General features: G+C 47.2%; 2 long non-coding RNA genes across 3 annotated transcripts; both read left to right on the top strand.

Annotated features, from left to right (window-relative positions):
• Nucleotides 1–4105: 4105 nt before the first annotated feature.
• LOC107077739 (uncharacterized) lies at nt 4106–14648 on the top strand. Of its 2 annotated transcripts, none has more exons than XR_001478739.2 (3): nt 4106–4171; nt 4692–4838; nt 7559–14648. It is a non-coding gene; the product is annotated as an uncharacterized lncRNA (long non-coding RNA). The 2 variants fall into 2 exon arrangements; XR_001478738.2 differs by having other exon boundaries at nt 4113–4245.
• Nucleotides 14649–16428: 1780 nt separating this feature from the next.
• On the top strand, nt 16429–23857 carry LOC138241021 (uncharacterized). Its single transcript, XR_011190218.1, has 3 exons — nt 16429–18404; nt 21860–22042; nt 22167–23857. It is a non-coding gene; the product is annotated as an uncharacterized lncRNA (long non-coding RNA).
• Nucleotides 23858–23984: the final 127 nt, after the last annotated feature.

Below are 23984 nucleotides of genomic sequence, written 5' to 3'. Positions count from 1 at the left end.
TTTATAGTGCACTGTTTACAATAGGAGTGAGTTTGCAGGGTACATCAGTGTTCATCAGAGCTTCTCCCTCTGAACCATGTTAATGCACCTGGGTTTGGGAGTAAACACTTTTAGTCTTTTTCCAAAATATGGGAAACCAAACATTCTACATATTTTGAAAACTCTACAACGTGCCAAGATAACAGCAAGAATAGTTCGGGGCATCTGTCCAGCATTTCCGTTTTTATCCTTTTATCCTTCACGCACTGGAGGGGACCCACTTCTGAGGTGCAGCGCCCGCTCGGGTGACACCCAGCAGCCAGTCTGCGCCATCAGCCGATCAGAAAGACGAGCAAGAAGTAGTGCACCAGCCGTCGGATTAATGGGGAGCTCTAGGGAGGCCGGACTTGCCAGCATTCCCCTTTCCCCAAGAAGGGATAAATCCCTCACTTTTATTTCATACTAACCTTTATCTTGGGTAAATGAGGCCAGAGGTCCCTCTTCATGCTTCAGACCCAGCAGATGAAGGGCTCATGTGTGCTGTCACTGCTCATGCCAGCCTGCTAGCGGACCTGTAGCGGGAGTGGTCCGAGCCCGAGGTGCGAAGTGGGCGATGGCAATACGGTACTTACCGAATCGCCACACTGTGCTGCCGGGCAGGAAGATTAACAATCGCGTGCACTGTGGCACAAAGGCCTCTGTTCTTCTGCACAGAGCAGAGCAGGGCGCTGGGCGGAAGGCCAAGCATGCAGCCCAGGAGAATTGAGAAGTGCGGACAGGGCAGGGCCTGTGGAGTCTACTCTGGCTGAGCAGGCTTTTCCCCCCCTTCCTGCACAACACTGACCGCAGGCGTACGTCACACTGACAAACATCTCCGAACAGCGGCCGCTCAATAAATACACAGCAAGGGCCCACCTCGCTAAACCACCAGCACATTTGCAGGTGTCTTCCCATGCCCACGCATGCAGTATACCGGCACCGTCTCTGAAACACACGTACTCTCTCTAGTCCACACAGACACTGCCACTGCAAGACAGAGCAGCAAGCACAGACAGGCCCAGGCATGGACAAAGGTACAGTGTTCACGCACAGTGTATCATTCCAGGGTCTTGAGAGAAAAAAATACAGCTTTTTAAACAGCTTTATCCTCCTGTGTCTGACTTGTCGCTCACCAGTAGAATCACCCAGAGAGAGAGGATGTCAAGTCATGCCTTCCAGGAGTTCTCACGGTGAGCCTGTTTCTTTTTTTAATCTTGATTGCTCAATCCGAGCCATTTCCACTGAAACTGGAGGCGCAGAGTTATTTTCCAGCATGGACCTTTGGCACTTTGTACATGGTACTCAGTGAAGAACAGGAAAACAAACCACACTTAGTACTAGATTCTAGATCCAGAGCGGAGCAGAAGAAGTATCATGCACATCTGTGTTCAGCTCTGTATGACCTGGAAGATTCCTAGTCAGCAGAGGTGACCTCTGTTCTAGATTAGTGTTTAACCACAGAACCACACCAGTGTGCCAGTGAGTGTCAAGCAACAAGTCTATCTGCCGGTTTGCTACAATACTGACTCCTAGACACATTTGTTGAGCTCTTATCACAGTAAAATAAAGCACTATTGTCTAAAAGCATTTTGGATGATTGAAAAAAAAACCTGTCTGATAAAAAACAAAACTGTCCTTTATAACACCAATCCATCCCAGCACAGGAACCGCAGGACTGGTGCCCTGTCAGGAGACATACCAAGACACAGCCACTCTAAAGGACTTGAGGAGTTTCATAGGGATACGTTACAGCCTGCAATGTGGTCCCTTACTTCCAGCACCTTGCTGTCAGTGAGGGAGAAATGAAAGACCCTGTCCTGCGTAATATGCTGTACTGTGAAGTCTGCTGTGCCCATTGCTTGGAGGGATGCTCCAGGGACCATGAGAGCCCAGCTGTGTTGAAACTCTAGAGTTGTTTATATAATTGAAGAGTTTCTGCCTGAATCAGGTGTACTGTAACCCGGGCTCAGGTGTTGCAAGCCCTTGTTTAACCCTGCTATCAGCTGACTTGCGTAATCGTTGTTTCTGCTAGTGCACGTTCAGCATGATCAACTTTCCCTAACTTGGCATTCTCTGTTTTTTAGTCTGTCCTTATGAGATTTGCCCCCCAAACTGTCCCATGCTTTTGTAATGAGATTCGCCAGGTTTCCCTCTGTAGTTTTACACTGATGGCCGTGAGTGTGGGGGCTGATCTGAGCTGGTCCAGTCCCCTGACTTTTTTTTTTGGGTGAGGAAGGTTGTCTGCTGAAGTTAAAGAAAGAAGGCTCAGGGGCCCACAGAGTGGCTCAGCTGGAAATGATGCATGTCTCTATGCTCCATGCGGAGCGGGTTCGAGCCTGTGTCATGTCATCTGCTGACGGTGCCCAGGATTCCTCAAGAGGTGGCACACTATTGGCCGCATGTCACGAAGGGCAGGGTTGAATTAGTTACCCAGGACTCCCCTTGGCTCTTGGAAAGCACAGCACCCCCTGTGGCTTCCCGTGGTGTTTTAAAGGAGTGGCTCGAAGGTGGGCGGGGCTGGGGGCGGGGTCTGTCTCCACTTCTACACTCCCCCCTGTGTGAGGGGATTCCCTCTCAGCTGTGGGTGGGTGTAACAAAACAATGACAGAATATTCTAAATGGATGCAAGAGACAGCGTTCCTCCAGGAGGTAAGTAACACACCAGGTGGACTATTAATCACCTGTGGAGGAGATTATAACACAACTACTGTTGATTTAGGAGCAACAGGAGATTGACATCAGTCCATATTGGTGCTTATTCTGGTCCTGTTTACACTCCCAGTGACTGGGAGCAGTGAATCCTGTTCAAGAGTCCTGAAGGATGGCAGCTTGGTTGAGGCGATTTATTTCACCGCCAGGTCTGTGGGACCGAACCTGCACCCCTCAGGGCTCTTACTGCTCTTTAGCTTCAAGAAGCAGCCCAACCACGTCATACTACTCCACACTCCAGATTAGGCTATTACACAGCTTCTATTTGTCTGAACTTATTTTTCTGTCTGATATGCTTGCATGAGGTTTGATGACAGAGACAATGGTGACTACAGCAGACTCTAGCATTTGTGTGGCTCTGATCATGTAGTTGTGGAAGACTCTGAGATGACAGTTATCTCGAGAGTTTGCCCTGAGCTCTGAGTCTGAGTCTTTTGTGCACAGGCAGAAAGCCTGTAATGTTTCCATAATGTTCACCTTGTGAACTGGGCTGTAATCACTTGTAATAAGGATTATCATTAGATATGCCCAAGTGATTTCAGATGATTTTCATTGGTGTAATAAAAGCCCAGCCTCAGCTTTTATCTTCAAGAGACAGGCACTAATGAGAAAGACACATTTTAATTCATTGAACAGTCAGGTTACTTTCATAATATTTATGTACTGAAAGCTGCATATGTTTTATAATTAAGAAGGTAATAACTAAAGGGTACAGTGAATGTATGTAGAATTTTAGTCTTGTCTTCTTTTTAATCGGCAGTGAAATCTGTTATACTCTTACCGGAATTCCATTTCGTTCAGACAAATGTGTGGAATTTAAATTAACCCTAAAAAAAAATACATGACCATTACATGGTTATTGCTGAGCAGCCATCGTTTATAAAGTTTTAGACCCCTAATTTATAAGTTAATCAATAAGTTAATAAATGTAATTAATATTATTAATATTAATTATTAATATTATTAATATATTAATACGTTTATAAAGTTTAAAACTCCTAATAATAGCATTCTGTTGTGTTTTGCATTACTACCTAATAATACTTCATATACCAATATCGTTCACATATACTGAAGAAGTTCATAAGTGTGGTGTGAATTAGTATATTAATTGTTGAATGTGAAGTATTGATGATAATATTATGGTATCAGGTGTAATATTAAATTTCACAGTGATATGAAAAAATCCCTGGATGTTATTAGTGTTTATTGAAGAGAGTTCTTTTATACCGAACGTCCTCAGCCTGTGTTCAGGAGCTGCCAAAGCACTCTGTGTTTGTTTTCCCCATTTCCATGGTAACCGCTTGACAGCAGCACTACAGCGAATGACTTCATTTTCAGTTGAGGAGATACAGTAGATCTGAACCAATCCAGAATAATTTTCACTCATGGGCAGCAGAGTACCCCAAGTGTCTTCAAGGCAAACGAACAACCTCATGAATTGGTGAGCAATCAGTTCGTCAAGAGGGTTTATTTTGTGCAAAATAAGGAAGCAGAGATTTTACCAGACGCCAAGAGGTACAACCGCATCACTCCATTCCTGGCTTAACTGCATAGGCTACCTGTCAGTTTTTGTCTCCCGTTTATTTTCCTCGCCTGCTGAGGTTTAAACTGACTTGCTGACCCCCTCTGTTCTAGTCCTGGAATTAGATTCTGTGATTGTGCACTACTGCTAGCTCCTATGCCCAAGGGAATCGTATTCTGGGAATAGTTTCACCTCTATATTGTGCACTTACTCTGGAGCTCTCTGCCAGCTGCTGTTTCTGCCTGTTATTCCACCATTTCTCTTTCTGCTGCCCTGTCACGGCATGACAAAACGGTTCTGTATGTGGCTCAGTTTAGTGCATCATGGCATGACTCCCAGTAGCTTTCACTAATGATCTAAACTTGCACTGCATTTATTGCAACCTTGCGTTCTGGCTCTCATCCCTGTATTGATTGCTCTGCTCTCTTCTGCTTCAAAGGTGCCAGGCATGCTTGCACTGTTACTGCAAGAGTGTGCACCAGACAAGGGTGCTCCTGTCCTGTCCTAAAATGCTATCCTTATTCAACTGAAAAAGCTTCAGCAATTGTCAGCTGATTAAGACCAGCTCTGGGGTTCAGACATTAAGGTAAGAAACATACCCGCTTGTCTGAAAAGGCCAAATCCAGGAAGGACCCCTCCTACTCTTGCTTCCTTTGAAAAAGGAAAAATAAACTTTTAATGGAACATGATGAAATTAATTGTCTGATGGGAACTCTTATTGTTCCATAATGAAAAGCCATGCAAGATGTTTTAACTTTATTTTTGCTTCATCAAAAGATTTAGAAATATAGCCTGGAGGTAGATGTTTCTGAATAAAACCAAACCTCTCCTAGTTGGTTCACTGACACCTGCTGACCTCTGACCTCTTTAAATCCCAGGCCTGTAACGTGGCGCTGTGCTCAGAACTAACCACAGTAAACGTCTTCAAACGACAGTACCCACGGAGAATTACAGTAGTACAGCTGAAACAATCAAGCTTTCTAGCTCTCGTGTTTTAGCGGGGAGCGTGCAGTCACCTGGAATTGAACACTTTCCCGTGGATAGTCCCTGCAGTACATGTACTCCCTGAACCTGCAGCTGACTGCTACACACACACTGTTCTCCAGCACAGTTAAGGAGGATGAGCGTACAGCTGCAGGAAAGGGGAGGGCTCCTAAAGACGCATAGAGACCATTGTTATTAAAGTAAAACACAATCTGATCCAAAGACACTCACTGCTGTTCCTACGGAGAGAAACACTTCTCTTCTTTTGAGACTTAATCCCCCATTTGGTACCCCCCCAACCATTCCTCGCTGTCCGCTGTGGAGTGTCTCCACCCCTCAGGGCTTACAGCAGGGAATTACGCCCCTTGTATCAGTTTACCATGCTTTACCAGGGTGAAATCACAGCACTGTCTACTAAAGCACAGGTATCGATAGGGGTAAAAGGCGGAGGGTTATAGGCAATCATGATACCCGCCACAAGCTATAACACAGTAAATACCAAATATAAATGTAAGAAAAATGAAAACAAACTCTGCATACTCTCCACAGCCACTATATTGCTTTGCAGCTGTGATTTTAGACCAAGCCATTAACTTTCCAGTTAGATCCATTTGTTCAGCTGCCTGTGCTCTAAATATCCTTTAGAACGATCACAGGGAAGAATCTGTGGAACTCTGTAACAAGGGTTTCCCACAGGATATTTCAGGGATTTTGCCCCCCAAGATTTTGCAGGAATTCTGAATGCTTTCTTCATGTGTTTTGCTCCGGGGCTTGGAATCGCAGCAATTATTTTGTGACCTTACTTTAATATTTCTAACCTTTGATCAGAGATAGGCTCTACTAGTGAAGTGTGGGGTGGGTTGCTCCAATATTGATTCATTTCGGATCTCCTTCCTTCCTGTGGTGGTGCTGCTGCAGGTAGCAGGGTTAGTCTCAGTGAGCTCCTGAGGCCCTTCGCCCTGGGCCCTGGGCTCTGGGCTGCGCCATGTGGGACCCCCCACAGAGCTGTGTCTGCTGGGCTGCACTCCGGCTGGCATTCCTGCCTTATCTGAGGCTCAAGGTCATGTGCTGAGAACAGCAAACAAGCGAGGACAGGAAGGAGCAGCGGGTGGTGTGATTGCAGTAAGACCTGAGAAGCCATGGGCACTTATACCCAAGACTGAGATCAGGAAGATCAGTAAGATCAGGACGCCATAGCAGCAGAAGGGTTGGTTTGATGGGATCCGAGATTGTAAGGGTATTGTTTGACTCTGCATTGTGAGGCCAAAGTTCATTAAGCCACAGTTAGATTCAAGCAGCTCTCTCAGAATGCGGCCCGTCTTTTAGCTCACCTGCTCTCGTCTTAGCTTTGGAGCCGTGAGAGAGCTGGGGGTCTTCGCCTTGTTTACCTGTGGAAGTGGCACGTTTCCGAGGCCGAGCGGCGCTGAGTTTTCACAGGCTGTGTCCAGACGGGGAGAGGAGAACCCTGTGAGATGTGTCCCATGAAGCCGGCAGTGTCAGGAGGCCTTACAATGTTTACAGCCCGAGCAGCAGTCCCAGTGCCCTCGTATAGATTTGTCACGGCGCGCGCTCTTGATCAGATCGAACAGGCGCTTTGTCGCCTGTCCTGACACACTTTCTAAAAGCTTCCTCTGCTGCAACGCCTACAGAGTCACACCGCGCCTTGATGAAAATGCTGCTGTTGGCTCATCTGAGGAGAGGGATGGGGGTTTTAGGAAGGCCTGCCACTTATCCTGCAATGGATTTTAATTAAGAAATGGGCCGCCTCTGAAAGGCCTTCCCTCAGTGTAAAAATGAAAATGTGAAATGCAGTATGTCTTTTCTGCCAGGTCTTTGCTGAATGCACTGTCAGCACTGGTTTGCAATGTGCTCAGGAGAAATGAGGTGGCTCAGTATTGCTCATATTGGGATTAATGACTCTTGGCACCTTCTGATGCCAGTGTGCCATTTCTTTCCGATTCTCCGAACAGAAAGACTGTAAACACACCTGCGCTGTCCTTTCCTCCTTTGTAACTTTCCAGAGGTGTTTTGGAGTTGCAGAGCCAATACATTACTCTGTAGCGTAATGTGACTGCTAATGTTCTGGGAACATTAGAACCCCCCCAGACTAAATACATTCATTTTTACCTTATCCTTATCCTGCCTACCATCAAAGCTGTACAATCTGCTGTTACACAGGGGAGTGTGATTCGAAGAAAGCGCAGACTTTCCTGAAATCTTGGTCTCCTACAGAAACAGGGCTGTGACACAGCGACACAGGGGAGAAAGACGAAGCTGTGATGTCCGCACACAAAAAGAAACAAAGTTTTTTTTTTGACGCAGCGGTTCCCTGACGTGTTCTTCTTTTGCCGTATCGATCACCTAAAATCGCCCCCCACTGCGAGGAAGCGTGGGGAGTTCTGCTGAAGCAGCGGGTGGGCAATGCGAGCAGGCCAGCCAGCGAGTCGTTCATGTTGAGACGCGGACGCGTGCTACGGAGGCGGGGCTTTGCTGCAGATGCGTTTCCCAGGCGGAACAGCTAAAGAAACAGTCCCGTCGACAAGGTGCTGACCTCTGAAAGGTGAGAGAGGCTGGGGGGGTTGGGTTCCCTGTGACGCAGGGGACTGATCGGAACTTAATACCGGGCAGTCATCAGGTTTCTGCCTTCCTAGGGTGTCATCAGCCTGGGACCGAAACTCCGCCAGTATGAAGAAACCCCACCCTGAGTCTTCATGCAAGAGCTTCTGTTTCTGTGGTTTAACCCTTGTTACTGGCATGAACAGTTTCACTCTGATTGGGTTTTGCATAATTTTGCTGTGGGTCTTTAGTTTCTATAATTTGCAATTATAAGGGAAGGAACTGGAACATCAAAAGGGAAACCCCAGCATCAGGGAAACAGAGAAGGGATCGCTGCGAGGCAGAAGAGGGCCTGGGAAACAGGGCGGTCAGCACAATGTGTGTTTCTGTGCCTGTGCATGTTGTGAGGATGCCCATGTAAACATTGTATTAGATCTCTGCTCCCTGTGTGCTTCCTGTGAGCCCTTTCTATGTCTTGAATGCAGGTTTTACCCTACATTCAGACTGATTAACCCCTCCCTGATTTATGTGAAAGGGATGCGATGACACCAGGCATTATTAGAGAGCACTTACTAAGAGACTGATGACTGTGTAATCCTGATGAGGACACTGGTGTGAGTCTGTGTCACCGGGTTGTGGTCAGTTCAGTGAGCTGAAACCTGACGCCACACATGACGAAGCAAGTGGACACTGAGGTCTCACACGGCAGCTCCTCGTGCTTGAGCCCCTCTGACCAGACACAAGCATCGTATTTTGGTACCGTCCAGCCCGTGTGTCCAGACTGGACACCATAACGTCATGCAGGAGGAGCTCGGCTGCTGCTCAGGGGCAGAATGAGGGGGTGTAGGTGTGGAAATGTAACCCCCTTGAAACCTGGATGCTGTAGAATTCTCCTGAGATGGACCATGAGAATATAAGTTACAAAGGGAAGGAGACTGTTTGCCCTTGCTATGCCTTTCTTTTTGTAGTCGGTAGGAACTGATGATAGGATTTCAACCAGCCATTTTTTTTTGAGAAAATTCAGAGTATCGGCATTTTGAGGGGGCTTGTTCAATACTCCCACCACCCTTGGTGTAAACAGTGTCTCGTGTCTGCACCGCAGGATGTACTGTGGGGTTGACGCTGGGATTGTCACTGCAGGGGCACTGGATTCTGACAACTTGTGGACCTTGTAAAAGAGAAAAAACGTGAGAAATTCCTGCTAGAAAAGTGCTCTCAAGCCTCACTGAGAAAGAATGTGGAGTCGCCTGGCAGGTTCCAGCCCTGGAATCAGGACTTGCTTACACTGAGGGAGGGGGGTGGTGATTTATATTCCATGTATGCGATAAATACACACACGCAGTGTGCCAGTATATGAACATAAGAAAGCCCAAACACTGTGAAGCACTTGGCTCACCATTTCCACCTCTGACATTAGCTTCTCAGTTCATTTGTCATATGCACAAGTGCTATATGCAAATGATTGATGTTGGAGACAAATCTAGAAAAACATCCAATGAAAATAACTTCCGCAGTAAAGCTGAGGTCTTTGCATTCTTTAGACATTAAGCTTTTTATATATATCTGCCAAAGGACTCCCAGGTCACATCCTAGTCAGAAAGCAGCTGCATGAAGTGAGATTTGCAGCTGTAAAGCATGCAGCACGACCGTAAATTTCAGATTCTGCACTGTCCACACCGGGCAAATTAATTCACTAAAGGCTGCACATGAATCAAGGACACAAAAAAACAACAACATTGTGGCATGTATCCAAGTTAAATAATAATCATCAATATCATCATAACAGCTGTAGCCAGTCAGGGAATACAGCACATGTACGAATGAAAAGCTTCAGAGAAACCTGACAGGCAGGGAGCTCTAGAGGCAGAAGGCTCAGAAAAGCCATTCAGGCTGTATGTGTTTTCCCTGTGCTCATGTGGGTTTGCATCTGGGGGCTCTGGTTGTCTCCCACAGCCCAATGACATACAGGTAGGTTAACTGGCTTCTGTGAAAACTGGCCCTGGTGTGAGTGAGTGTGTGGTTTACTGGGATGGACTGGTGTATCCTGCCTTGACCAGGGGTAAGCTCCAGCCGCCCCCAACTGTGATCCGGTATTGGATAAGGGGGTTAGAAAATAGTTGGATGGACAGTCTTACACATGGAGCAGCAGGTGCTGAGCACAGCCTTAGGCACTTTGCTAAATGTTTTGAGACTGAGCAGTGATACCCTAACTGCCTTTTAAGAAATGGGTGCTCAGGGGGAAAACAAAGACTCCAGACATTAGAGCGCATTTCTTTTAGAATATGTTGTATGAGCACACAGAGACACGTTAATGGATGTCCAAACACGTCGTAACGACAAGTCAGTTATGAATGAACAGCGCCCAGCAAAATCCAGCATCCGGTACACAGGCCGGGCACGCACAAACGCGTTCGCTCTCACGGCACAAATCTAAGAACAGACTCGTTGATCCTCTGGTTGTATTTGTATTTGTAAATTTTCATACATTTAATAAAAATTATGGCCCTCGGGGAATCAGACTGGTAGGCGATCGAAACTTTGGCAAGGACGAAAAACCGCCGCAAAAGCAGCAGAGAGAATAGGCGTGAAGATGTCGCGTTGAAAGTAAAGCAACGTTTCAATAGGCATCGCTGTTTGTTCCAGCAGGGCACGGACGAGAGGTAGCAGCCGTGCTGGAGACGAAAGCGCGCAGTCGGGGAACGAGAGAGGCGCGGAAGGGCCGCTATAATCATGACCTCCGTGCGCGCAGGGAATATGAGCGCCTTCTATCTGGGCGTCGATTTAGACTAAACAGATTCGAGTGCAAGGCAACTTAGTTATCTTTTATTCCCAGAGCTATTAACCTGCTTAATTCAAACAATCGATGGCATATTTTACTTTATTTTTTGTTTTTAATCTCTTTCTCTTTCTCATCTTTCCCTCTTTCTCTTACTTGTGAATTTATTTTAATGCAGCGCGTGTTGTGTTGTGTTGTGTCCGTGACCTGCCGGCAAATTAAAATGTTTTCATCTGGGACAATGAAAAGTAGTGACTAATTCGGGGTTGTGAAGGGGAAACGCCCTTGCTCCTCTGACATGTCATGCTCTGTCAGCAAACGTTTTAAGTCATACACCGACTTTATGTAACATGTAAATCAGATGCCTTTAATGCTCAAATAAAGGTGTATGTTTCTCTAAAAAGTGGAGAGAGACGCCATGATTCCCACATCGCAGCCTTCAGCTATCAGGGTTGCTAATGCACCTAATATACATACACATAAACCAGCGACCTGTGTCAGCTTGCCTATGGTATTGCAGACAGCTGGTGGTGGCAGGGGGTCTAAGTGGAAATGAAGAGGAGGTGCATTTAAGACCAAGTTTCCCCACCTCTTTACGCAAAGAGTTGTGGGGGTCTGGAACAATCTCCACCGTTATCTTTTTGATATGGATTTCCTGGTAGGCTTGAATGAACAACTGGAATCTGATGCTCCAATCAAAATGCTACCGTCAAACTAGCTGAAAGGGCTGAATGGCTTCCACTTCCTTGGAACTGTTCCGACGTTCCTGTGCTCTAAAATGGTCCACCTGGCACATTCCTCGATGCCTGAAAGCAGAGTCAGCAGTCCCCCCTGGTATCCTCATTGTTTACTGAAGAAACACACTGCGCGTGGGTTGGTGTCGGGGCAGACAGCTCTCCGCTGTTGCAGTCGAGCAGGACTCTGCTGGGAGGCCCAGCAGCCCTGCGTCTGGGGGCAGTGACCTGGTGGGCCGTGTTCATCCCCACAGGGGCCCCGGGCATGAGCAGTGTGAGTGGGAACCTGTTTACAAAATTCCAGAGCATCTCCTCTCTCCTCACAAGTGCTGTGTCAGGGATATGGCACGGGTCCTCCCCATGGCACCCTCGAGCCCTGATTATTTCACACCCACCTACTAGGAGCTGGCTGTGTCACCGAGTGCGTGGAACTGGATCGGTGACGAACGGTAGCGCAGTGTGTTGATGTGAAGTATGCAGGAAGGAGCTTTCTCTCAAATGCTTTTATTGTCTTTTCTTTCCCCGGCAGCCCCGATGGTGTGAGCTCACATCAGTTGTGTATTTACTCACATCTACAGGGGGTGTATAATTTCAGGCAGGGCATTTAGCCTGAGGAGCAAATGTGGGTTGAATGTGTCGTGTCTGGAGAGACAATGAGCTGTGTTGTTCCGGCATCGCGGAATGCGAATGTGTGCTTGTGTGTCAGAGCACAGAACTGCATGTACAGAACGCTGGCTAATTGTGCTTTTCTGGACCTCGTGTTGTCAACTGAAGTAGAGTGTGCTTTTTGGGCTGTTTGCGTTAAAGTGATTCTGTTTCAGATATGAAGAAGAAACAGTGTGTTTATTCTAGCTCATGTATGTGCACTCATCAGCTGTCCCTTTGCCCTTCAGACGCTGTGTTAAAGCAGCCGAGCTTACTAAAGCCCAGAGAAATAAGAGTGGATAACATCATGGAGCAAAGAAGTGTGAGAAACAATGATGACATAGAGACCGTGCATCACCAACGTTTGCAAAATCACAGGGAAGGTGGGGAAACACTTTCTCCTATAGGCTCTTTTGTTGTGAGCATCTGCTCTCAAAGATTACAAGACTAAGCTCTCAGAGCTCACATAGTCCTCAGGGGAGATGGCTGGAGACTCAGGCCTCTGGTTAAGGGAGAGCAGACCACCTCTCCCCAGCTCACATGCAGAGACCCTTAGTCAGAATGACAGGGCGCACCCAGGGAAACAAGAACTGAAACAAACCGAAGGGCAGGCTGACTGATCCCACTGATTACTCAGGGACTCCCCCTATCAAGACTCCAGTTAGGGTGTCGTTTGAGATCAGAGAGACACTCCCAAGCCGGTCAGCCTTTATCTAATTAACGTGCTTTTGTGCCACATGGAGAGCTAGGCCAAGGCTTTCCTGCTAGTCTCCTGCTCAGCCAGCTCCCCTCTCCCCTTCCCTGGTCCCTCTCCTCTCTGCCTCCACCTGAGTGATGACAGACGAGCCTAAGAGAAGCCATGAGCGGACGAGCTCAGGCCTGGGAGCTGTGAGACACGTTCCCCAACGGTCTGGCCTGCAGACCCAGAGAGCGACTTTAAGATGCAGTCAGCATGTATCTGTTCGTTATTAGGCCCTGCTCTCTGACTCACTGGAGCTGAACCGGCCCTGCCGTGCTGCAACTATGAGAAGAGGCAACAGCCAGATACTGTCTTATTAAATAAGAACAGCTGAGTGGTTTAATCCTTTGTCAAAACTATAAATAACACAGCACCTAATTGCCTTTTTATAGGCTGATACTGTCATGCATATTAATTCAGGAAGAATTTGTTAATCTAGAATTTTAATGTTTACTTGCTCCTTTTTTCCGAGGAAAGTGTCTCTTCTCGGTATCGTGTCATGGGTTTTCGTGCGTGAAGAACATGATTTGCACAGTCTTTCATAGCAAGGCCAGGCTGAAGAAGAGAAACGGGCTCTGTGCTTGTTCTGAGAGCGCAGACAGCCTGTGTGTCTCTCGGCATCGTGTCCTCGTGTCCTTCGGGCCGCTGAAGGCAAAGACATCGGGCAGGGCGGCTCAGGGCCGAGACGTGAGCACAGGGCAGGCAAAGATGGGGATAGGGGGAACTCTGCCGTTAATACAGAGAACCAGGCTGACGTATCGGCAGCCCATGTGTGAACCGGGCATCTGCTCCGCTCGGTCTCCTCCGTTTGAAGAGGCGAGTGGGACTCCCTGTGAAGTCAAGGCCCGGGACAGGAAGCAGCTCGGAGTGTGTGCTGCAGTGTGACACACACAAGCCCTTCCCAGCCGGCCTGCTTGTCTCGTTTGTCATCCTTCATTTATTTGTGTTCCGCACGAATTAAACTGATGACACATTGTTTCCGAGTTCAAAAGGACAGCAGGGCGTCAAAAAGAGAAAAAGAATGAATAAAAAACGAGAAACGTCAGTAAAGGACAGAGCCATTGATAAAGATTAGCCGGAGCTCTCATCTACAGTAATGCGGTCAGCTTTGAGACATATTGCCTATTTTTCAAGGAAGGGGGATTGTCCGTTTATATCTATGTGTGCGGGGGTGTGTGGGGGTTGAGATCTGCTTCTGCGTGGGGTTATGTGAGGGGGATGGCATGGATGAACGTGAACTAGGCAAGCTAGTTTTGAAAGCAGTGGCAGTTCGAGCAGACGCGGGTCTGTTTTCACTGCGGTGTGGAAGGCCCTAGCAGTGAGCAGAGATACAACAGGTGCTCGGAGCACATCTGACCTTTGTTTTGTTGCCTGCAGACCCCTCAGGGAAGGAGTGTAGCCCACGTGTGTCACGACGGGGCCCCCTGCCAGCAATCCCGTTAGTTACTCCCACAGGGGGGGCTGTAGTCTTGATGACAAGGCTACTGCTGTGGAAAACCACGAAGTCATAACAGTTTTGAGTGTGAGGAGGGCTCTCTCTCCCTTACAGCTAGCATGAAACTAACCCGTTGTGCTCCACTGTGTGAGAAACGCCTGACGCAGGAGGGGGAATAGACACAATATCTCGCAGCTACGTTTCCGGTGTGTCTGGGGATCTTGCTGTCTTACACCTGAAGTGTAGTATCAGCAAGAATGTTTCAGATAAAGCCCATGAGAAAAATGAATACAAGCCTACCCATGAATACATCTCTTCTTTACATGTAGAATAAATTACATTGTTCCTTTTCTAGAACAACCTCCCAATGCCAGTGAGTGGTTTATCAAGGTGGCTTCCCTGCCGCAGTCATTAGGAGGATCGTAGTGTTCCACACCTCAGTATACACCCAGTGGGCCACCTGCTTTCTTCATCACACTGTGAGCCTCACAGTGCCTCCAGCAGAGCTGACAGCAGCTGGAGGAGCACTGCAGTCACACAGGCAACTATAATAATAATAATAATAATAATAATAATAATAATAATAATAATTCCTTACACTTATATAGCACTTTTCTGGACACTCCACTCCAAGCTGTTTACAGGTAATGGGGATCCCCTCCACCACCACCAGTGTGCAGCCCCACCTGGATGATGCGACAGCAGCCATAGTGCGCCAGAACACTCCCCACACACCAGCTATCAGTGGGGAGGAGAGCAGAGTGATGAAGCCAGTTCAGAGATGGGGATTATTAGGAGGCCATGACTGGTAAAGGCCAGAGGGAAATTTGGCCAGGACACCAGGGTAACACCAAGATTCTTTGAGAGAAATGCCCTGGGATTTGTAATGATCATAGAGGGTCAAGACCTCAGTTTTACGACTCATCCAAAGAACGGTGCCTGTTTCAGAAGGTAGCCAGTTGTGAGTTGCAGGGTGATACAGCTACAAGATACAACTCATAACAGGCAAAGGCCAGGGGGAAATTTGATCAGGACACTGGGGTAGCACCCCTGCTCTTTTCAAGAAACTCACTGGCATTTATAATGACCACAGTTGGTCAGGACCTCGGTTTTTACTTCTCATCCGAAGGACGGCTCCTTTTTACAGTATAGTGTCCCCGTCACTACACTGGGGCATTAGGACCCACACAGGCTGCAGGGTTATATTATTGATCTATTGATCTATATTATTGAACTACTGATCCCAAGGGGGCGACCCTTGCACACCAGGCTGGCAATAACCTGTTCAACGGAAGACTGTCCTGCCCTGGAGGTGTTTGGCTGAACGCGTACCGTTGCCTGGGGAATCCCAGCCACAGCTGGCTGCCTGGAGGAAGGAGTAAAATCAGCTTTGTGTAGGCAGGCTTTCAGTCGAAACTGGGCCTACTTGTTTGCACGTATTGTAAAGCCTAGCCACAGGCAGGTGAGCTTGGGATGTGTGTTTCGGTTCCCTTTCTGCAGCTGCAGTCCAGTAGGAGTAGGAGGGACACGTGAGTTTACTTGTTTCCCAGTCTGTTGCAGGCAGTCAAGGTTTTTCTTGATGTTACAATGATGATTTTTGTTATGTTGATCTGCAGTGCATGAAGAAGACTTGGCTTCGGTCTCACTTGGCTTCTGGTGTTTTAACCAGCAGCCAAATCACCCTGCAACTCACAACTGGAACCCACTGAAGCTAAAGAGGTGTGAGCCTGGTCAGTACCTGGATGGGAGACCTCCTGGGAAAAACTAAGGTTGCTGCTGGAAGAGGTGTTAGGGGGGCCAGCAGGGGTCGCTCACCCTGCGGTCCATGAGGGTCCTAATGCCCCAGTATAGTGACGGGGACACTATAATTCTGCCTTATTATTAAGCCTCGCCGCTACACTGTAAACAGGCGCCGTCCTTCGGATGAGACGTAAAACCGAGGCCCTGACTCTCTGTGGTCATTAAAAATCCCAGGGCGTTTCTCGAAAAGAGTAGGTGTGTAACCCCAGCATCCTGGCCAAATTTCCCATTGGCCCTTACCAATCATGGCCTCCTAATAATCCCCATCTATGAACTGGCTTCATTACTCTGCTCTCCTCCCCACTGATAGCTGATGTGTGGTGAGCTTTCTGCCGCACTATGCCTGCCGTGGCATCATCCAGGTGGAGCTGCACATTGATGGTGGTGGAGGGGATCCCTATTACTTGTAAAGCGCTTCGAGTGGAATGTCCAGAAAAGCGCTATATAAGTGTAAGAAATTATTAATTATTATTATTAAGGGGCTGGCGACATCGCTGTGGAAAGGCCTGTGAGAGAGCACCAACAACAGGGCTTTCCTTCAGAGAGGAGAGCTTGCATGTGTTTCTATGGATGTGTTGAGGTCTGTCTGTCTGTGGATTGCTTCTTGGTGTCTGTGTGAGTGCTCCCAGCTGCCTGCATGCCCACAGTACCACATGAGAAGAATAAGCTTGTTGCAGCCAAAATTGACTGCAACACAGGAAGACCAAGAGTTCCTATCAGTGTCACCAATCTGTAGCTGAGTTTGCATCATCGACTTGCTGACAGTTCCTGTGTCTCATGTAAGAAGTCAAGATGCTTTGTAATCCAGTTCGTTGATGCAGTTCATCCTGGACTCCAGCAATTGTTAAAATTGAAAAGGATAATATCCCCATGCTCTGGTCACTTTGTCCAAAGGAACACACAATACACACACGTTCATCGTCTCAGCTGCAGCTCATCAGTGACTCAGTGCCTGACTCACTGACCCCGTGACAGTCACTTTTAGAACTTTTGTACTGCTCTGCCTGATCACTGACCAGGCTTGGCCATCTCTGGGCTCCTGCTCACAGAGCTTTTTCTGCTTCATGTTTTTGTTCGAGAGCAAAAAAAAAAGTTATCTGCCCAAAGGGAGTCTTAAATTAGCAGCCTGAAAGATTTATGTTACATTGAGGTATTTACTTACTAGCAAAAACAGGTGTAAACTTAGCAAAGTGGTAAATTTTTCAGGAATATTGGCCTTAGTCCCCGCGTGCTGAAAGCCCCAGGATCTGCGGTGCTGCTGCTGGACACAGACTGGAGGTCAGAGGTCAGTCGCAGTCACGGACTCGGAAACCGAAGGCGAATTCCTGGCGTTTCTTCTGGTGTGGCTGCAAAGGGCTGTGTGGACGAGAGAGCTGTGTGTGAGGTGCTCTCTGTCCCCAGCCCACCGTGGCAGTAGGTCTCAAATGCCCGTGCCGATTCAAGTTGCATTCGTGAAGAAGCTCTGATCATTCCTGTTCTTGCCGTCTGGCCTCAGTTGGCTTGCTGTTAACGACGCAGCCCTGTTGAGGACCGCTGAGCACTGAGCGGCTCTCTCTGGCCTGTCAAACTGCTTCCGGCCCTCTTATTTATTTTACTCTTACTCGTTTGCCTTCTTCATTAACACCCCTGTTCACATCCACAAGGCTTTAATAATTTAATGAGGAATTTTGACATTCCGGTTTTATTTATGCTGTATATAAATGTAGTTAGACGATGAGAAAGTTTTAGCTGTTTTTAAAACTGAAGATGCTTGGCAAATACACCCCTCTCAATTCTGCAAACGCCAAAGGCCCAGTCCTTTATGCAGGACTGGGCAGCTTCAGGGACTCATTGCTCATTGCTCTTCCAGCGTGTGGGCCCTTTGAGAAAGCTGGATGAGATATTTAGAAGGGTTTGGTGAGTCCTCTGTTTGCCATGAGAGTGCTGATGTAATCTTTCAAGGCGATTGTGCAGCAGCGTTCAATGAGATCTCCTCCACCCATTTAGTCTGGGACGAAGTTAAGAAAGGGAGTTTTGAGAAGAAACATTTTCTTTGTCTGATATCTTGATAAAGCTTTGTTTCAAATGACGGTCAGCTGCTGTTTTGACTAAAGCAGCCTTACCACCCTGCTGATCTTGTCAGATTTCAGAGGCTCAGCAGGGCTGGGCTAGGAAGTACTGGGATGGAAAGACATGCTGTTGAAAGAGGACAAACAGGTCATGATCTGCTTTCTTCATTTCCAAAACAAATGCTCCTGTGTGGTTCTCCTGATGGAGTCTTCCTATCCCATGGCTGTTCGTTAAGATTAGGGATGTTAACCTCAGTGTCCTGAGCTTGCACAATCTGCCCTCCTTAAAGTTCCTTAATTCTGTTGGTGAAGCAATTTCTCATTTCTTCACCCGATCGCCCAGGTGGGTGCTGCTCTTCAGTGCTCTTCAGACAGAACTCAAGTGGGAATCCATCCGTGATGTTGTTGATTTTGGACGCCCTGCTGTTTCCTCTGGTAAGCCCGTGGGAAACGGGAAGAGATTTACCCAAGACACTCTGGGGGGACTTTTCCCTGCTGCAGGGCTCTCACCATCCACAGAGCCAGTTCCTTTGCCACCTAGCCACCCCTGTCTGCCATGCTGCCTGTCTCTGCAATAATGTTTCAAGTCCTTCGTAGTAAAAGACACTAACCTAGAGTGGTAATGTATTGGAAATCAGACCAATAGTAAAGAAAACAATATTTACATTTTTGTTTTGAGGTATTAGGAGAATCTAATATTTGGATGTTGAAAATACACACATTACTATTGTACTATGTACTATTGCGTACCATTGGAGCTCTTGCACTACCGTACTGTTGGGCTACATAGTAATGATCATATGGCTTCTTCAGCGGGGTGCTAAAATCAGTCTAATTCTCTTTCCTCCCAGGGCCTTCTGTGTATTTACACAGCACAGCCCAGTGGCGGGAGGGGTGTGTCTGCCAGCCCTCAGCCTTGGGATTTGGGTGTGCAAATTCATGCAAATGCTTCAGTTTATGATGTCGTCCTTCTTAACTTGAAGAGTCCTTTCATCCTTCCCCCTGGTGAAAGGAGGCTCTGATCAAGCGGTCTGTGCTGCAGGCCGGGCCCTGAGAGTCTGTGTGGCAGGGTGAGCAGTGAGATCTAGACGCTGTGGCCTTTTCAACAGAGCGACGCTGGTGACGTCTGCAGGACAATTGTTGGTTCTCTTTCCACGTTTCTCACATTGTAAGTTAATTCTTGCGGCGCAAGTCAGGAAAACGGCACGCAAAATAAAACACACTAACACCTACGTAACATAAGAAAGCTTACAGAGAAGAGGAGGCCACAATGGTAGATAGTAGCCAATGAAAAAAGACTGTTCCTGAAAGAATTCAGGCCATTGGCTTCAATGGCTTGGCTTGGTGGCTTGTTCCATTTCCCTCAGCCCTTGGGGTGAAGACTGGACCCCTGTTCTCGGCTTTAAATGCACTTCCATGCGGTTTCCTCCTGGGAAGACCGCAGGGTTGACTTTGTCAGTGTCCTTCGGGATTTTGGATATTTGCCGTGGGTCTCTCCAACGCATGGGTCGCAGGTGCCGTCTCGGACAGGAGCAATGTTGGAGGTGAAGGTGATGTTGCTCTTCCCGCCACAGTCCATGCAGAGAGCGATGCCCAGTTCCCTGCCGAGACCCTGACCCTGCCCGACTGTCTAGAAAGGAGATAATCCCTCAGGTTGCCCCACAGAGCCCACTCAAGGTTTTATACAGAATGTACCTTATTGAAGCTCCATAAGGAAATGCAGTGGCCTACAGCAGTCTTGGAGAACACTGCCCGAGCACGTACAAGAGAGGATGGAATGATGACACTGGGCAGCTGCCTCATGCACTAGCGAGGTGCCTGATCAAATCAAGTCTATCTGGAGTAGAGGGCAAGCTGACAGAGAGAAAGGGAGCCAGTGAAGAGAGACGTGAGAAGGCATCCGTTTCTCTGTAGAGATACACCCCCCCTTCTCCCCTGCCCGTGTCCCCAGAGCACAGGGCAGGAGTCGGCCCGGTGCAGTCGGCGTGCGAGCGTGTGTCATGACTGCGACAGCTGTGTCTTGCTCTGCCTGATGTAACAGATCAGGCAGTCAGTGCCAAGAAGGGGGGGGGGGCACAGAGAGGACTCAGTGCTGCAGACTGTGCTGGGACAGAGCTCCAATCACAGTGGGCCCCGGAAAGCACAGTGCTAGTCCAACACATGCCATCTGAACGCAATTTCTCCGATACAATCTAGAGACGGACTTTCAGATCAAATCACCGTCTTCTACAAAGTCGTCAATGTGTGCATGTATTAATGCGGAGCTCTAATCGTTTAATCTCTTAAATGGAAGCCCTCCGCAAAGCACTTCGGATTAGATTAGCCTGAGTCGCCTGTTTCTGTTTGACTGAAGTTTCCCACAGCCTGGATGTAGAAAGCTGAGAGAGCCTCCGTTTGGGCTCCATGTACGAAACGTGTACGACTGCACAGTGTGAGAGAAGGGGTTTGTGAGTGAGGCCAGTGCAGGACGTGGCTGGCTGGGAGGTTCAGGTGCCCTGTGAGTGGGTGTATCGTGTGCTGGAGTCGCAGCAGGGGCATCTCTGGGGGCTTTGCGCAATGAAACCGGGCTCTGCGCTCTCTCTTGAAGGATGAGGCCACATCTTTCTCCTAAATGCACTAGAGGCCCGCGTTGGTTTCTATGGTGATGACAAAGCAGGAAAATATCGTGGTATTGAAACACGATAATAATATAAACATGCAAATAACTGTACCAAGTGAGAGACAGATGTATTATAACTTTGTATTTTTTCATGTTTTTGTTAAAAAACAAAACTTGTGTTATATCTGTTTTAGGAGATGATGGGGTGTCTTTTTAAGGGCATCTTAACACAGTGCTGTTAAAGCTCACAGTGATGTTAGGCTGTGACTGTCCTATTAAACCTTCTTGTGCAATCCCCTGCAATGATGGTGCACACTTCACCAGACAAGGTGAGCTGCAGAGATTACTGGAGGAATGACGCAGGTCGTGAATATATATTCGAGTGCATAGTCAGACTCAAAGCCACATCCTGCCTGTGTGTCAGGCCTGGTGGCGACAGGGGCCCTGTATGAGACACAAGGCTCACAGCTCAGCATAGTGCAGAAACTCCACTCGCTGGGCGTGAGATCATCACTCTCGAATTAGGCGCTGTTTCTAACTTCACCAGGCCCAGTTTGAACTTCAGCACTCGTGTCACACATTCTCCTGGGAGGGAACATGCAAGTTGAAATTTGTAAATAAAAGTGAGCCGTTGGCAAAAACCCTCTCATTTACATTCACATTTCAAAATATTTAAATAAAGCACCAAATGTGCCTTTTTTGTTAACCTGTTATAGTAAAAGACAGTTATGCAAAATTAGTCACTTATTCTATGTAGGCTGAAAGTGCAGTACAGCTGCTTCCTCTCTATAGATTGGGAAACAGGGTCTGGCCTCTTTAAGGCCTAATAACTGAAGGGAGGAAGTGGCAGCTTCTCCTGACAACGGTTAACAGGGAAGTCAAAGGTAATGTAGAACAATTCCCATCAAACTCAAATCTTTGTTTAACTTACTCTACTGACATGAACATATTTGTACACATTTGCTATACATAAAGCCAAGTTGTGTTGCATTATATTTACATGTTTCTGTTTCACAGAATCTGATTCTAATGAAACATGAAAATACTCATTAAAAATATATATTTTAAGGTGTTACCCTTTACCGTGTGAACTGCCTTGCCTCATTATTTAAACACTTAGCTCCATCTGTTGGCCACTTGCAGTAAGTGTAATCCATGTTATATATAATCCACTTGTATGAACTTTTAATGGTTGTAGGTCATTGTGGAGTATCCTATTTTGTATCGCTATTTACTCTCTAACATTCTCTATTTCAAATGTTCAGAGTGAAAGAAGTGATTTCTCATGCAGGTGTCTTCTGTCACAATGAGTCCACCTGGGGAATCTCACAAAAAGAAGGAAGAGACATGGGTGAGCAGCAGGGATGACTCCCTCTCTCTCTAAAGGACAGAGCTGGTGTCCGGTGGTGAAGTCACTGACCCAGGAGCCAGGGTCCGAGAGTGACAGATGTCCTGTCCCAGCCTGAGGGACAGAGTGAGTCTCTGGAATAATAGCATCTTATTGTTCTAAATGTTTGTAAATCTGTGACTGTTTGCAAATTATTGACCTGGCAATACTGTCATTAACCGTCCGCCTCTTCTACCCTCTTTATTGACAGGCCCTGTGCTGTCCACAGCACCCCCACAACTATCCGAACCCTCCTCCTCTTCCTGGAGGGGTTCAGCAGCAGATCCGTGTCAAAGCAATTAGGCCAAAACATATCCTCTCTCCAGCAACCTGGGAATTGTAATGGTGCCTACTGCTGTGAACTTAATCACCCAATTTGCCAAGAGAAAATATAGAGACAGGCAGGAGGCAATTAACTCAAATAAGCCATTGTTTCCATTTATAGAAAAAAACTACAGATGCCAATTAATCTTTCTAGTCCAACCCACCCTCTTCCTCTGCTCTAGTCACTGAAGGGCCCCATGGGAACTTAACCACAATGGTAAAAAAAGTCACCTAAAGGTCAGGACCTGAGGAAGCTGACTGTAATTGCCCTAAACTGCTATTAGACGCTATTAGGTCACTGACAGGCCTCGGTAGGTGGACTCCATGCAGTTGCATTTAAAATTGAGCACAGAAGGCACTTCCTTAAGCTGTGTGAGTATAAAACAAGCAGCCCAGCTCGCTGGTCGAAATGGCCGGAGGAGATCCTTCGATCGGCCTTCTACTGCCCTCTCGGCTAGCTCTGTCGAACGGCCTCCTCTAGCTGGGAGCTGTTCGTTGGCAGTAGGGAAGCAGGAGGCCCAGCTCTCGGCCACTCGCAGCTGACGGGAGCCAAGACTGGGGGCTGTATCGGCGCAATGGAAACGGAATTCGCGTGTTGGAACCGCTGAGTGACGAGGCAGCTGACTCAACCTCACACGGACAGGCTTACTCTCCTTACACACTAAACACACTCCCACGGCCCACTACTCACCCTGCACTTTCATGCACAGAGGAAAACGAGTCAGCATCTATGTGTTAGCCCCCTCGATGGCTGCAGCCCTTTGACCAAAGGTGACAAATCTTTGTTCCTGTTAGGATTTAGAAACCATTTTAAGATTACATCCGCACTGGCCCTGTCTCTTACCCTATAACCCATTGAAAGGCAGTTTTACCACACATGTAACATTATAAGTGTTTCCTGAGCCTGTTCACACTCCTCACAGCAGCCCCAGATAAAGGCAGGAGAGGTGAAATGCCCAATTGCATTTTTGCTTTTTTTTTTAAGAGGCTGAAATTTTAAATATCATCCCCAGCCTTGCAAGACTCTCGATGATAAATGAATGGGAAAACCTTGCCTTTGGCTTGTCTGAGTGAAGGTGACACAAAGGGTTGTTTTGAAGAATGCTTTTCTGTTTAATGCCACAGCCAAGTTAGCTGTAAAAAGGTTCCTTAGCCTCTTGACTCATAAGAGCGAGAGCAGGCAGGATGGTTTCTTCTATTATTTTAAATTACTTTTTCCCTAAGGGTAGTACAATATTGTCTTCCATCCAGTGGCCAAGTTTCCACACCATCTCTGTATACTTCCTTTTCAAGGTCTAAAAGCGGCCTTAAACTATCCCCAGCTTCCTGTTTTTATCCTGTGCTGGGTTGGTCACATGATGCAGACTTCTCACCCACAGATTTCTGGGAAATGTTGTCCTCCCAGAATTTGCCAGAATTGAAGAAACTGGATATGAAAGGATAGAAAGAATGGATAGAAAGTTGATATGGGGCATCCTTCCACAGCCAAAAGTAGTAAGGAAACATGACCACAATCTGTTTTTTTTTTTAATCAAAGTAAATATTTTCAGTCAACATTTTTTGTGGCAAGAGCATGAAATTGTTTTCAGAAAGCTATTATTAAACCAATCCACTTACAATGTATAGTTGGTCTGTAAATAGTGGGAATTAAATATGGTTATATTTATTTTTGCAATCTCATGGATTTCTGTCTTGCGACATCGAT

Source organism: Lepisosteus oculatus, chromosome 8 (assembly GCF_040954835.1).
Source record: "Lepisosteus oculatus isolate fLepOcu1 chromosome 8, fLepOcu1.hap2, whole genome shotgun sequence".
NCBI classification, from domain to species: domain Eukaryota; kingdom Metazoa; phylum Chordata; class Actinopteri; order Semionotiformes; family Lepisosteidae; genus Lepisosteus; species Lepisosteus oculatus.
This window is presented reverse-complemented; position numbering and strand designations above follow the sequence as displayed.